A 12,230-nucleotide genomic window follows, 5' to 3' on the forward strand; every position below is an offset into this window, starting at 1 on the left:
TCAATTGTGGGGCCTTCTCTTTATTCGATGCAGGACACGCTTTTGATGAGGTGGAAAACGTGACGTGCCTTCAATTATATAAGTTCCCAATGAGGCCATTCGACCCAAATAAATTTACCCAAGAGTTTACTACGAACGTCAAGATAAGAGTGTTCGTCGGACACAAAGATTTGTTTGACGATCTCTTTCAAGGTAAGAACTCACTCAAAGAGATTTTGTGAGAAGCTCAGTCAAGGTTGTCTCCAGGTGAGCTCCAGAAATTCACAACATATAGAGATAGAAGGCTGGCCAGCATTCCACTAGAAAGGCTACGAATACCTACTAGAGAGCCAACTCCGAGCATCAGCCTCAGCGAGAACTCCAGCACTTCCAAATCCAAGTCCAATGCCGCGCGAGAAGGTTCCGAGCATCCTGAAGAGTCTGTGCATGACAAAAGAATTAACGAAGAAGCAGTCAAAGATACAGCTCGGTCCAGTGTAATGTTTCAGCAACAAGTTATCACCTCGCCACCAAGAGATGTTCCCCCTCCGGTTATCGAAGCTCCTCTTATCACAGTAGAGCTAGATAAAGAGTGGGAGTCCTTCAATGAATTAATCAACCTCGAAGGGCAAGTCCCAAAGACGCCCGCAAACGACACACAAGAGGTGCAAGAGGTTGCTCCGACCGTAGTCAGCGTTACCACAGAAGCAGAAGATCTCTCCATCACTCCATCCTCGGAACTTCTAGTTAACGTGGAAGAAATTCCCCCGCTAGATGTGTTCTACAGTCCCCAGCACAAGGCGGTTGTGAGAAGACAAAGAAAGAAAAGGAAGCTCGAAAATGCACTGTCTCAAGACGCTGAACATTTAGACGTCTTGTGGAAAGACCCAAGTAATAATCCTACAGAAAACCTTACGAAGTTGTCTCAAATTGCAGGAGCGTATGCTTCTGCAACTATTGACAAGGCCTCTGAAGTTCAGCAGCTCTTAAAGGAACGAGAAAATCACATACAACTGCTACAACAACAGTTACAGCAAGCCAACGCAAACAATGAAGCCTCCAGACAGCTCGAAAAACTCCAAGAAGACTTCCAACAGATGCAAATAGGCTACCAAAAGAGTCTTGAAGAAAAAGAAAAACAACTGCAAGCGGAGCAAGAAATGCACAGAGATGAACCTAAGCTTGCAGAGTTTATTTCAGAGTCCATCGGCTTGAATGATCAACTACTGCAGCAACAAGAAGAATTGGTGCGTAAAATATCACAATGGAGGCACTTCTGTGAGCTAAGCGACAAAATCACCAGTCAGGTGGTGGAGTTGCGGAGCGAATATGATCAGAACGACAAGAGAGTGACAGAGTATCTGACTTGGAAAGACGATGAGAAGGGAAAAAGAGTAGGAGCACCTAGAATTAATGAAAATAATAAAGAAATTCTTTTTAATAAATGGGACGAGCAGATCACGTAGGCGGAGCAAGCAGCAAAGGCAGCAGCGACACAGACAAGTATTCTTATCGACTCATTTACACAGGGCCAATTTGATTTCAGAAACCACCCCGGGCTACCTACCAAACAAGTTGCAACTGGAGACAGAATGGAGGCAAAAGGCACAGGCAAAAGGGAAAGCTATCCAAGCACTGGCTGGACTGAATTGGGAAAGTTACTGGATGTACCTGGTTAAACCACATAGCCAATGGATGACGGTAAAGTGTATCATGAACGCAGCCGAGAAGGTAGCGCCAGCTTTTATAGATGTCGTTTTCGCAGCCCAGCTCAGAACGGAAATTAGCTAGCCGACTCTTCTCAAGCCTGTGTTAGAAACATGCAACTTCAAAGACCAAGTCCACAAGTAGTTTTATTTAGAATGTTGTTTCTTTTTGTTTTAGTTATATTAGAAAAAGGACGGTCGTTTGAAAACCGAATTCTTAATTTTGTAATAATACTATTATTAGGATTAGGACATAGTATTTTAACCCTTCTCATTGCATTGGAGAAGGGTCCAGAAATTTGTCAAAAAACTTGTCCTCAGAACATGCACTTCTGCACATCAGAGGGGGTTTTGATGAATGGAAGGATCGGATTTATTGATATTTGCATTTTAATGTCTGCTACTGATGTTGCATTTCTGTACTCTTAGTAGGTGTTAGAAGTAAGTAGAAGTAAATCATTATTGCTTGAAGTTTGTGAGTAAAAATCAGTCATAAATGGTACTTCTATCTCTTGATGAATTTCTACTTATTTGCTTAGAGTGATATACAGCTGATGTTATTTATATGTTAATGTATAAATGTGTGGTTACCATTTGGCACTTTTGTACAATGGATTCATTTGTTCATGCTTGACATATGAATGATTTATCATGCGATATGCAGTCCACAACTGTCCTGTTTAACTACTTATGTAGAATGGTTTATCTTAAATGGTTTATATTCTTATAGTAGCTGAATAATCTTCATTACCAGTTATTATATGAAATCTTTTTAGATCGCGTGATGGAAAAGACATACCCCGGGTTAGCGTAGATTGCATATGTTGTTTTCATTAGATTTCAGCAGCTTATAGTCAAATCATGAGTTAGATTTAAATTAGTTCTCAAAAGTTCTCAAAGAAACAGCATAATCAAACCCTACACACACACACACCCCTTAGATCGGGAAGCTGGTCCCGTTATCCCCAGTCGGACCCGCTACACCAAATGGGTAAGGAGCCGCCAACCAGGTTCCCGACCGGGTGGGTATCCCCCTTGTTGTTGACCCGATTTCAGGGCCCTCAACACCTCCTTGAATTTGATGATGATATAAATAATAGAAAACTTCTCCTCCTTGATGAAGATAGTTCTCTTCAAGAATGATATTTGATTCCACAAAGAAGGAGATCAATTTAGATCCTTTGATGGTGATGTCCTATTGATAATGGTGACTTCTTGATGATGTCTTGATGCTTCTTGGATGATCTTCTTCAATGGTAAGTTCCTTTCTTCAACGAGAGGAAATTTCCTTAGAACTTCTGAAGATGATGACAGCTTCCCTGATCTTGCTTCTCTAGTGAGAAACTTGATTTATAAGTCCCTTTATCTTGAGTAGGGTCTTTGTGGTCCTTTTGATGACTTGAGGATCCCAAGACTTCTGTTGGTGTATACTTCTTCTTTAATCTAGGGTTTTGATACTTCTTTGTATATCTTGACTCTGAGATGATCTTCTTAGATTTTCTTTGATGTCTTTATCCTTGAGTGTCCCTTGATAAGATGGCATCAAGATTAGATGATTTCCCTTGTGGTGATAAATTATTGTCAATACTTTTTACTTCTTTAGATTTGGATCTTCTCTTTACTTAGATTATTATTGCGTTCTTCTTCATCAAACAACTACCAATGCATAAAAAATAAAGAGACAAGAGACACAAAATGTAGGTGATCAGCCAGGGCCAAAACCTCTCCAACTTGAGAGGAAAACCCAAACAAATTCTTCTTCTTTTAGAGACTTCAATTTACGAATACCAAAACCAAGACCCTTGACCTATTTGACCTCTCGAACACCAAGTCACCAAGCTTCTTATTTTGACTTCTTCTTCTTACTTCAGCCAACGATGGTCAACTGCTTACTTCTTCCTTCTTCCTAGGAAACCCTTCAAATCTCAGCTTCCTTTTCTTGCCTTCCTGAATCAAACCTTCCTCAACTTTTCGACCCTACTTTAAAAGCCCTAAATTCAGTCCTTGAGAAACTTTTATCTTCAACCTCCTTCGCTTGAGAGGGAGACTAACCTTCCTTAACTCGACTTGAGGATTTACTTCTCTTTCTCCTTGATTCGGCTTCTAGGATAGCAGTGATACCTTTGACCCTTTTTCTACAGCAGATGATCCTCCTTTCCTTTGCACGTGTGGAGATATTTTTCCCTAAACATACCCAAAGATGACTCATATTTCTTTCCTCCTTTATTTGTTAGATGAGATGGCTCTTCTCGTGATCTTCACACCTTTTTCTGCTTTAGATTGCTTGACCAAAAATATTGTCTTCTAAATGGAGGTGTTTGGATGGGGTCCCCAGGGGCAGAATGGAATTAATTAGTTATTTTGTGTAACAAATTTTGTAAAATGTAAAGTCAACGCAAAATGTGGATGCGGAGCGCATAGTTGGATAGAGTCAAAGGGGCCTTAGCCCCTTTTTATGGTCAGATTTTGGATTCTCCCATAGTCCGTGGACCATGGTATTGTATAAAGAAATAGTACAAATAGATGAGTCATAGCGAGTCTAAGAGAGAGAAAAGTAAGAAAAGATAGAGAATTGGGTTCATTAAGGAGTCTTGGGCAGGAGCTAAGGCGGGAAGGCTCTGCTTCCCGCACATAGGTAGAGAAGGGAAGGATCCACAGCTGAGTGTGTGGAGTCCTGGGTAGAGTCCGCCACTAAGTGCATGGACCCCTGTAGCTATGTGCACATGGAAGTTTGAGTCTGTAATCAATGAATGGAAGATCAACAAAGACAATTTTCTGAAGAATTACTGAGTATTTTTGTTTATGTTTGTTTATGTTATATGTTATTGATGAATGATATGTTTATGAAATAATGATTGAATGGTACACGAATTTATTGAATCTGTCTTAATGATGTATGAAATGAAGGCCTAGCCACTTCCATGAAGTTTTAGGTCATTTCCCTTATGTTTTCTGACGAATTAAGTAGATCTACATGAAGTCCAATATAGGGTTACTTTTTGTTTCACAAAATAGGTAAATCAACTGTTAAGGGTCCACAAGGACTGATTGTGGACCTTCATGAAGGTCTGAAGACCGCTTTAACAAAGTTGCAATGACAGGCCTTAGGAGTTTATCGATCTTCGCTAAGGCAAATTCAGGGCACGGGAAGACATCACACTAGTCTTTGGATGCAGAAACTTGGTTCTTGCATTCCCCCCATATTGTTTCGGGTGAGACTATAGCCTGCGCTACGCAAGTTGTTGTCGAAAGCGCCAGTAGTGTAGGATTTTGTTGATTGGCACGACTAACTCCGAACCTGGGTCAGGACCCCCTAAGCCAACAAATGGTTCCATTGTCGGGACCAGAATTTGCTTAAAGAGATGTGTGATGTCACATCATTGGAACCCGACTAAGAAAGAAATTGAAAAGTGGTTGGATCAGAAGATTCACGAGTTCGCGGCGCAAGAAAATAGGAATCCGTATCTATCAAAGGAAGACTGGTTAAATGGATATCTGTATACGGAGATACACGAAATTGACATACAATCAAGGAAGGTGGACGCTCGATAGTCCCATAGTGTGGACTCCAGAATTAGTGCAACGACTAGAAGCCTCTGAAAACAAGATCACCTGGGCTTTCGATCATTGGCTCAATCAAATTCTGGGAGGATTTGTTATAGAATTTGTAGTTGATGCCTCAGTCAACTATAGTCAAGCAGAGAGAAGATTCTTCAAAGGACCGCGAGGTAAGTATTCAAGATCATTGAATACTTGGATTAAAATGCTATTATGTGAAAAATGGGTGATGCCACTACCTTGATGTTGTAGAAAATTTTGAATAATATGACACATATTCAATGGAGATTATCCTGATCATGTACTATTGCAGAATACATACACAATACATAAACTCCTCTACGTTGATCATCAATTTACAGAAGCGGAAACATTCACAGGCGTACATAGAAGCATCAATCACACATATCAACACAGTATTTTCCCGGGGAAAGCATCTCGCTAAAAACCCCAACTATCTGTATATTATATTGATTGAATCATGTAACAATACATAGTACAATACTCATCCCAAGTACTCAGTACTATCTCCTCATGCTACACACAATACAGCTCAGATTTGATCTCCAAATCTCCCCCGCTGCTTGCCTGCCTCTCCAGCTCAATACCTGCTCAAGAACTGATGAGAATGACTTCCCAAACTCGTATTTCACCTCAAAATAATCACTCACACTTTGTTGGACGTGAGCAAAGGCTACAATACTGGGCAAATACGTGAGCAAACTCATTGGCATACTCAATCCCTTGATTGTGCAAGATCTGGTGCACAACTATAGTCACAACTGATAGCAATCTGATTCTCTACCACCTGTCCCTGCTGAACTGAACATGCACTGACATGCAATTGAGTTAACTGATGTATTCTATAGTTGTATTATGAGTTAATAACTTGTGAATTAATTAATAACTAATTCACCCAACTCATCTCTAGTCTATTGATCAGTTAGACTAAATACAACCAGTTTAACAAAGCTAAACTGAACACAACTCCATCAACTGCACCTCCAGTCCACTAAACTCAACTCACTTGAGTTCTAACTGAAGTCCTGCATGCAAATATTAGTCATCCCATAGGTAACCACGTATTTCCCTTTGGGATCTGCATGTACCACATCCGTAGCTCATCCTAAAGTGCTCCAAGAGAATAAGATCAAGTTTATAGTCCAAATATTATTATGAGATAATAATATTTGACTTTTCTATTTTTGACAGCCAGTCTAAAAATAGACTTTGATCACTCACACTTTGATCAAAAGTAGAAGTCCATCTATTTTTCCCAACTTGACCAATCATCCATAAACAGCAACCTGCAATCCATAGACATGATCCATATGTCTAAAAATAGACTTGCGCCAAAAATAGCCTGCGAGCCCACTTAGTGAAGGCGACTCTTTTCACTAAGCTCCATCATCTTGTTGCACTCTCAACAAGCATTTCTTGTTGCACACTTTTCAACACTCCCTCTCAACAAGAAAGGATTCCTCTCAAACCCGATCCTGTAACTCTGGAATGTTCTCCATGCAACACATCTGGCCGGTCCACTTGCTCTATCATCAAAGTCTCTGACTGCTATTGCCTCTGTCGACTAAAACTCTGCATCTCTGTGCTCTTCAGTATCTGACTGCTCTAGCCTCTGTCACTTTGATCTCTGACTGCATCCGTGCTGCTGCTGGTTCTATCTCCCAGCATTGCATCCGCACTGCACCTCCCAACTGACCTCCCTGTTGGGATAGAAACACCCTCTGATGCTGAAGCTCTACCTGCTGCTGACAAGTGCTCCCTCTCTGACATCTGCGCTACTGCAACATCTCCATGCATCTCGCACCATTGCACACCTCTCTGTGCCACCTAGCACTGTGCAAAACACTTGTGACTCTCGCATTGCTACAGCCTGCTAGCTATGCACTGTCCTGGGATTCCCTGCACTGTTGCTCTCTCTGCCGCTCCATCCACATCTGTCTCTACCCAATCAGTCAGTTCCTGCTACTACACATCGGGGCTCCCGTAGCAAGGTCTCATCCAAGAGGTTGAGTACCTCAAGGATCCTGCCTCTCCTCCTTAGGATGATCAATCCACATCACCCCACCTCCTACCTGGAGGTATGGCTGCATGCGATCCCTCAGCCCATCTGGCTCGAAGTTTCCCCCTACTGGAGGTCTCTGGATGAGTAGATGTCTCTACTCTATCTCCTCTCAGCTTCCCCTGTTGTGGCTCCTCCACAACCTCCTGAAGCTGCTGCACCAATCGTGGCTCCTCCACAATCATCTGAGACTTCTTCTGGCTCTACATGTTGAGAGGTAATATACGCTCCCTCTCAACCACCAAGTCTCCATCAGTTGCCTCGCTGCTCAAGGCTTTGCATGCATCTTGAACCTCAAGAGCATACAGGTTCTTGACCCGTGAACCAATCTGCTTCACCTGTCTAGTGATGATGTGTCTAAGGAAAACCTTTCCCTTACTAAAGACCACATCATAGCCTCTGTCTTCCAACATCGCGATCGACACCAAGTTTCTCTTCAGTCCTGATACATACTTGACATCGGTCAAGGTAAGGCGAGCTCCATGCTCCCTCTGAAAAATAACCGTGCCTACACCTGAGACACTATACTTCTCATCATTACCCATCCCTATGAGTATCTGGAGATCTTTCTCCTCCAAAGTACTGAACAAACTTTTGTCACCGGTCATGTGGAAAGAAGCTCCACTGTCAAGAAACCAACCACTTCCCACCATGGATGAAACCATGCATGCGAAGAGTGTGAAGTCCAACTCAAACTGTGAAGCAAGTGAGGCTGCCTCACCTTCAGATCCTTCCCCGGATCCCTTCTTGGACTTCTTCTTTGGGCAATTAGTAGCATAATGACCCAACTCATGACAATGAAAGCATCTCACCTTCGCCTTGTCAACCTTCTTCCCATCATTGGAAGAACAAGATTCGGAAAGAGAACCCTTCTCCTTCCCCTTCTTCACCTTACTCGCTAAGGCACAGTTCTCCTCATCCTGCATGGATGAAGAACTGTCTTTGGTGCTCCGTCTAATCTCCTCCTGCACAAGATCCGACCAAAGTCTCTCCCATCCTGGCAGTTTCTCCCTTCCATTCACCGAGTCCTGGTAGCTATGCCAACTCTTAGGAAGGTCAAGGAGTGCTAGACTCACCATCCTCATCCGACAGTTACCCCCACACTTCCCAGCTCATCCCGACATTGGGTGAACTTTGTGAGATACTGGGGCATACTGTCTCCATTTTCACACTGAATGTTTCTGAGTTTATCTCTTGCTTTGGAATAAACGAATTCCACCTGCTCAAAACTCAACCGCTTCCGATCTAGAATTCGTGAGAACAAAGTATTTCTTGTACAGAGATCGACTGTATGGGCATTCACCAGATATCTCACCTTCCAAAAGAAGGATGAATCCAGAGGCTACCTGGCCCGATTACAGACTCTGCCTAAAGAAATAAAATGTAAACACTTCCTGAATAATAGATCTGATGATCAATCCTCGCTTGATATCCTGTAAAAATCTCTTCTACAAATCAAGTAGCTCTGATACCATGTAGAAACTTTTTCTACAATTATCTAGCTCTGATACCATGTAGAAAAGTTTGAATAATATGACACATATTCAATGGGGATTATCCTGATCATGTACTATTGCGGAATACATACACAATACATAAACTCCTCTACGTTGATCATCAATTTACAGAAGCAGAAACATTCACAGGTGTACATAGAAGCATCAATCACACATATCAACACAGTATTTTCCCGGGGAAAGCATCTCGCTAAAAACCCCAACTATCTGTATATTATATTGATTGAATCATGTAACAATACATAGTACAATACTCATCCCAAGTACTCAGTACTATATCCTCATGCTACACACAATACAACTCAGATTTGATCTCCAAATCTCCCCCGCTGCTTGCCTGCCTCTCCAGCTCAATACCTGCTCAAGAACTGATGAGAATGACTTCCCAAACTCGTATTTCACCTCAAAATAATCACTCACACTTTGTTGGACGTGAGCAAATGCTACAATACTGGGCAAATACGTGAGCAAACTCATTGGCATACTCAATCCCTTGATTGTGCAAGATCTGGTGCACAACTATAGTCACAACTGATAGCAATCTGATTCTCTACCACCTGTCCCTGCTGAACTGCACATGCACTGACATGCAACTGAGTTAACTGATGTATTCTCTAGTTGTATTATGAGTTAATAACTTGTGAATTAATTAATAACTAATTCACCCAGCTCATCTCTAGTCTATTGATCAGTTAGACTAAATACAACCAGTTTAACAAAGCTAAACTGAACACAACTCCATCATCTGCACCTCCAGTCCACTAAACTCAACTCACTTGAGTTCTAACTGAAGTCCTTCATGCAAATATTAGTCATCCCATAGGTAACCACATATTTCCCTCTGGGATCTGCATGTACCACATCCGTAGCTCATCCTGAAGTGCTCCAAGAGAATAAGATCAAGTTTATAGTCCAAATATTATTATGAGATAATAATATTTGACTTTTCTATTTTTGACAGCTAGTCTAAAAATAGACTTTGATCACTCACACTGTGATCACTCACATTTTGATCAAAAATAGAAGTCCATCTATTTTTCCCAACTTGACCAATCATCCATAAATAGTAACCTGCAATCCATAGACATGATCCATATGTCTAAAAATAGACTTGCGCCAAAAATAGCCTGCGAGCCCACTTAGTGAAGGCGACTCTTTTCACTAAGCTCCATCATCTTGTTGCACTCTCAACAAGCATTTCTTGTTGCACACTTTTCAATAGATGTTCGGAGCTACGCAAAGTGGAAGATTCTTTAGAAATCATGAAGGATCAAGACCAGAGTATAGTCTATTGATTGGACCTCCTTCAAGTGACGACGAAGGGCTGGGCAGACTACACCGCAAAGCGTTGTTCAACTAATCACTCGAGGGATTCCTAGAACAAATCACCCATCCACTCCACCTTCACCCACACCTCCACCTCCACCACCACCATTCAACATGGCGAACGCAATGAAGATGTCGATTTTCAAAGGAATAGGAAGCGAAGACCCAGAGAAATTCTGGTTTGTTGCGAACGTTGTATGGATAGTGCAACAAATCATCGATGATAATATAAAGAAGGCACAGTTGGTTACTACTTTACAGGATCGTTCACTAACCTAGTACATTAAGTATTGTGTTGATAATCCTCTTGCAACGCTAGCAAAGACTAAGATGACTTTGAACAAAGAGTTTAGTAAGCCTAAATTTGATTCATAGTTAGTGATTGAGTTTAAAGAGATCATGATGAAGGTCAAGGGGACACCTTGGGAATTTGATCAGAGGTTGAAGTGCCAGATTAGACAGCCTAACATGCAGATCACGAATAGCCAGCATGGCGACTGGTTTATTACGTTGCTTTTTCCCCATTTGAGAATCACTCTATCACAACAAAATATAGCAACACAGGCAAAAGACCTGCAAATCGTGATGAGGTTGCACACATCTCCTATTTAGGATACGAACCTAGGAGTACAACAAATCCACCCATAGTTAGCAAGACTTCACCTAGAATTACAGAGTTTGAAAAAAGACAAGGAGATTAAGCCAAAGATGCGCACAGAAGTATGGTGTTTGAAGTGCAAGGGCCATGGGCACGATAAAGATCATTGTCCTGTGTACGCGAATTATATTACAGGAGGGCAGCCAATTCCCCTCAAGCTAGAAGCCCCAGCATGGCCAAGCATGGGGGTTGTGCTATGGTGTGCCATTTGTCAGGTTACCGGACAACATGCAATGGATAACTGCCATTTACTTCAGAAGTTCGTTCAGACAGCCCAGCAGTTGTTATGTAATTTCTGTAAATCGGTGGGCCACAATGAGTGCCATTGCCGACGCTATGAGCTAATGATGGAAAGAACCCTTACTTATCGTATGCAAGCATAAGATTGGCCTCCAGATCAAGGCACAGGAGGAGCGTGCAGAGGTTTTCAGGGCTGAGGACGGGGCCAAGGGGGAGGACCTGGTAGAGGTTGCGATTATATTATCTGCTATAACTGAGGACAATCGGGGTAATATGTGCGAGAGTGCTAGAATCCTACACACCCGTCATGTCAATACTGCAGACAGTTTGACCATACCATAGAAGAATGCCCAGTGTTAATAGCTAAGATGCAAGAGAAGAAAACACAGCCTCAGCAGCCTACAAAAAATTTACAAATGATGAGGGCTGAGCCCTGCGAGGAAGATCAAAGCGTTAATATTGTGTTGAGAAGTGGAATGATGATTGACACTAATAAAGGTAAATAGCCTGAAGAAGATGGATGGGTTCACAAAGCTCCGAAGAAAGACGTTGCCTTTGACCTTGATCCCGTGAAGGAAACATTCATGGAAGCTAAAAAAAGCTTCGTTGAGGCCTCCACCCTAGGAAGCCAGGATAAGGCACAGGAAATCAGTGCGACTCAAGAAGTTGATCCTTCTGTACTTACTACATTTTTGGAGACCTGCATAAAACTACTGCACGAACGGAAGGTTGTGGAAGGATTGCATGACTTAATAGACAAGTGCACCAATAACGAAAAGAATCCCTCTGAGCAGTGCATAGTTAGGAAGATTGGTAAGCATAAGGCATGAACAGGGTGTGAAATGTGGCTAACAGTGGAGATAGGCTATTATGAAATGGACCAGGTCATCTTGGTTTTGGGGTTTGATGTGAATGTTCTACCGAAACAGACATGGGGAAGGATGAGGAGACCTGCGCTGCAGTGGTCTCCAATTCAGCTCAGGATGGCGAATCAACAAAAAATCATCCTAATGGGACGGTTATATGGAGTAACAATTGATATTGAAGGTGTGAGTGCAGTAGCAGACTTTGAAGTTATAGAAACTGTTGATGACAGTAATCCTTACCACGTGCTCCTGGGAATAAATTTGGCTATTGATATGAATGGGGACATTAATTTGAAGAAG

The sequence above is a fragment of the Pinus tabuliformis genome, chromosome 4_1, assembly GCF_031772625.1.
Source record: "Pinus tabuliformis cultivar Carrire ecotype Pingquan chromosome 4_1, CPIR1, whole genome shotgun sequence".
NCBI lineage: Eukaryota > Viridiplantae > Streptophyta > Pinopsida > Pinales > Pinaceae > Pinus > Pinus tabuliformis.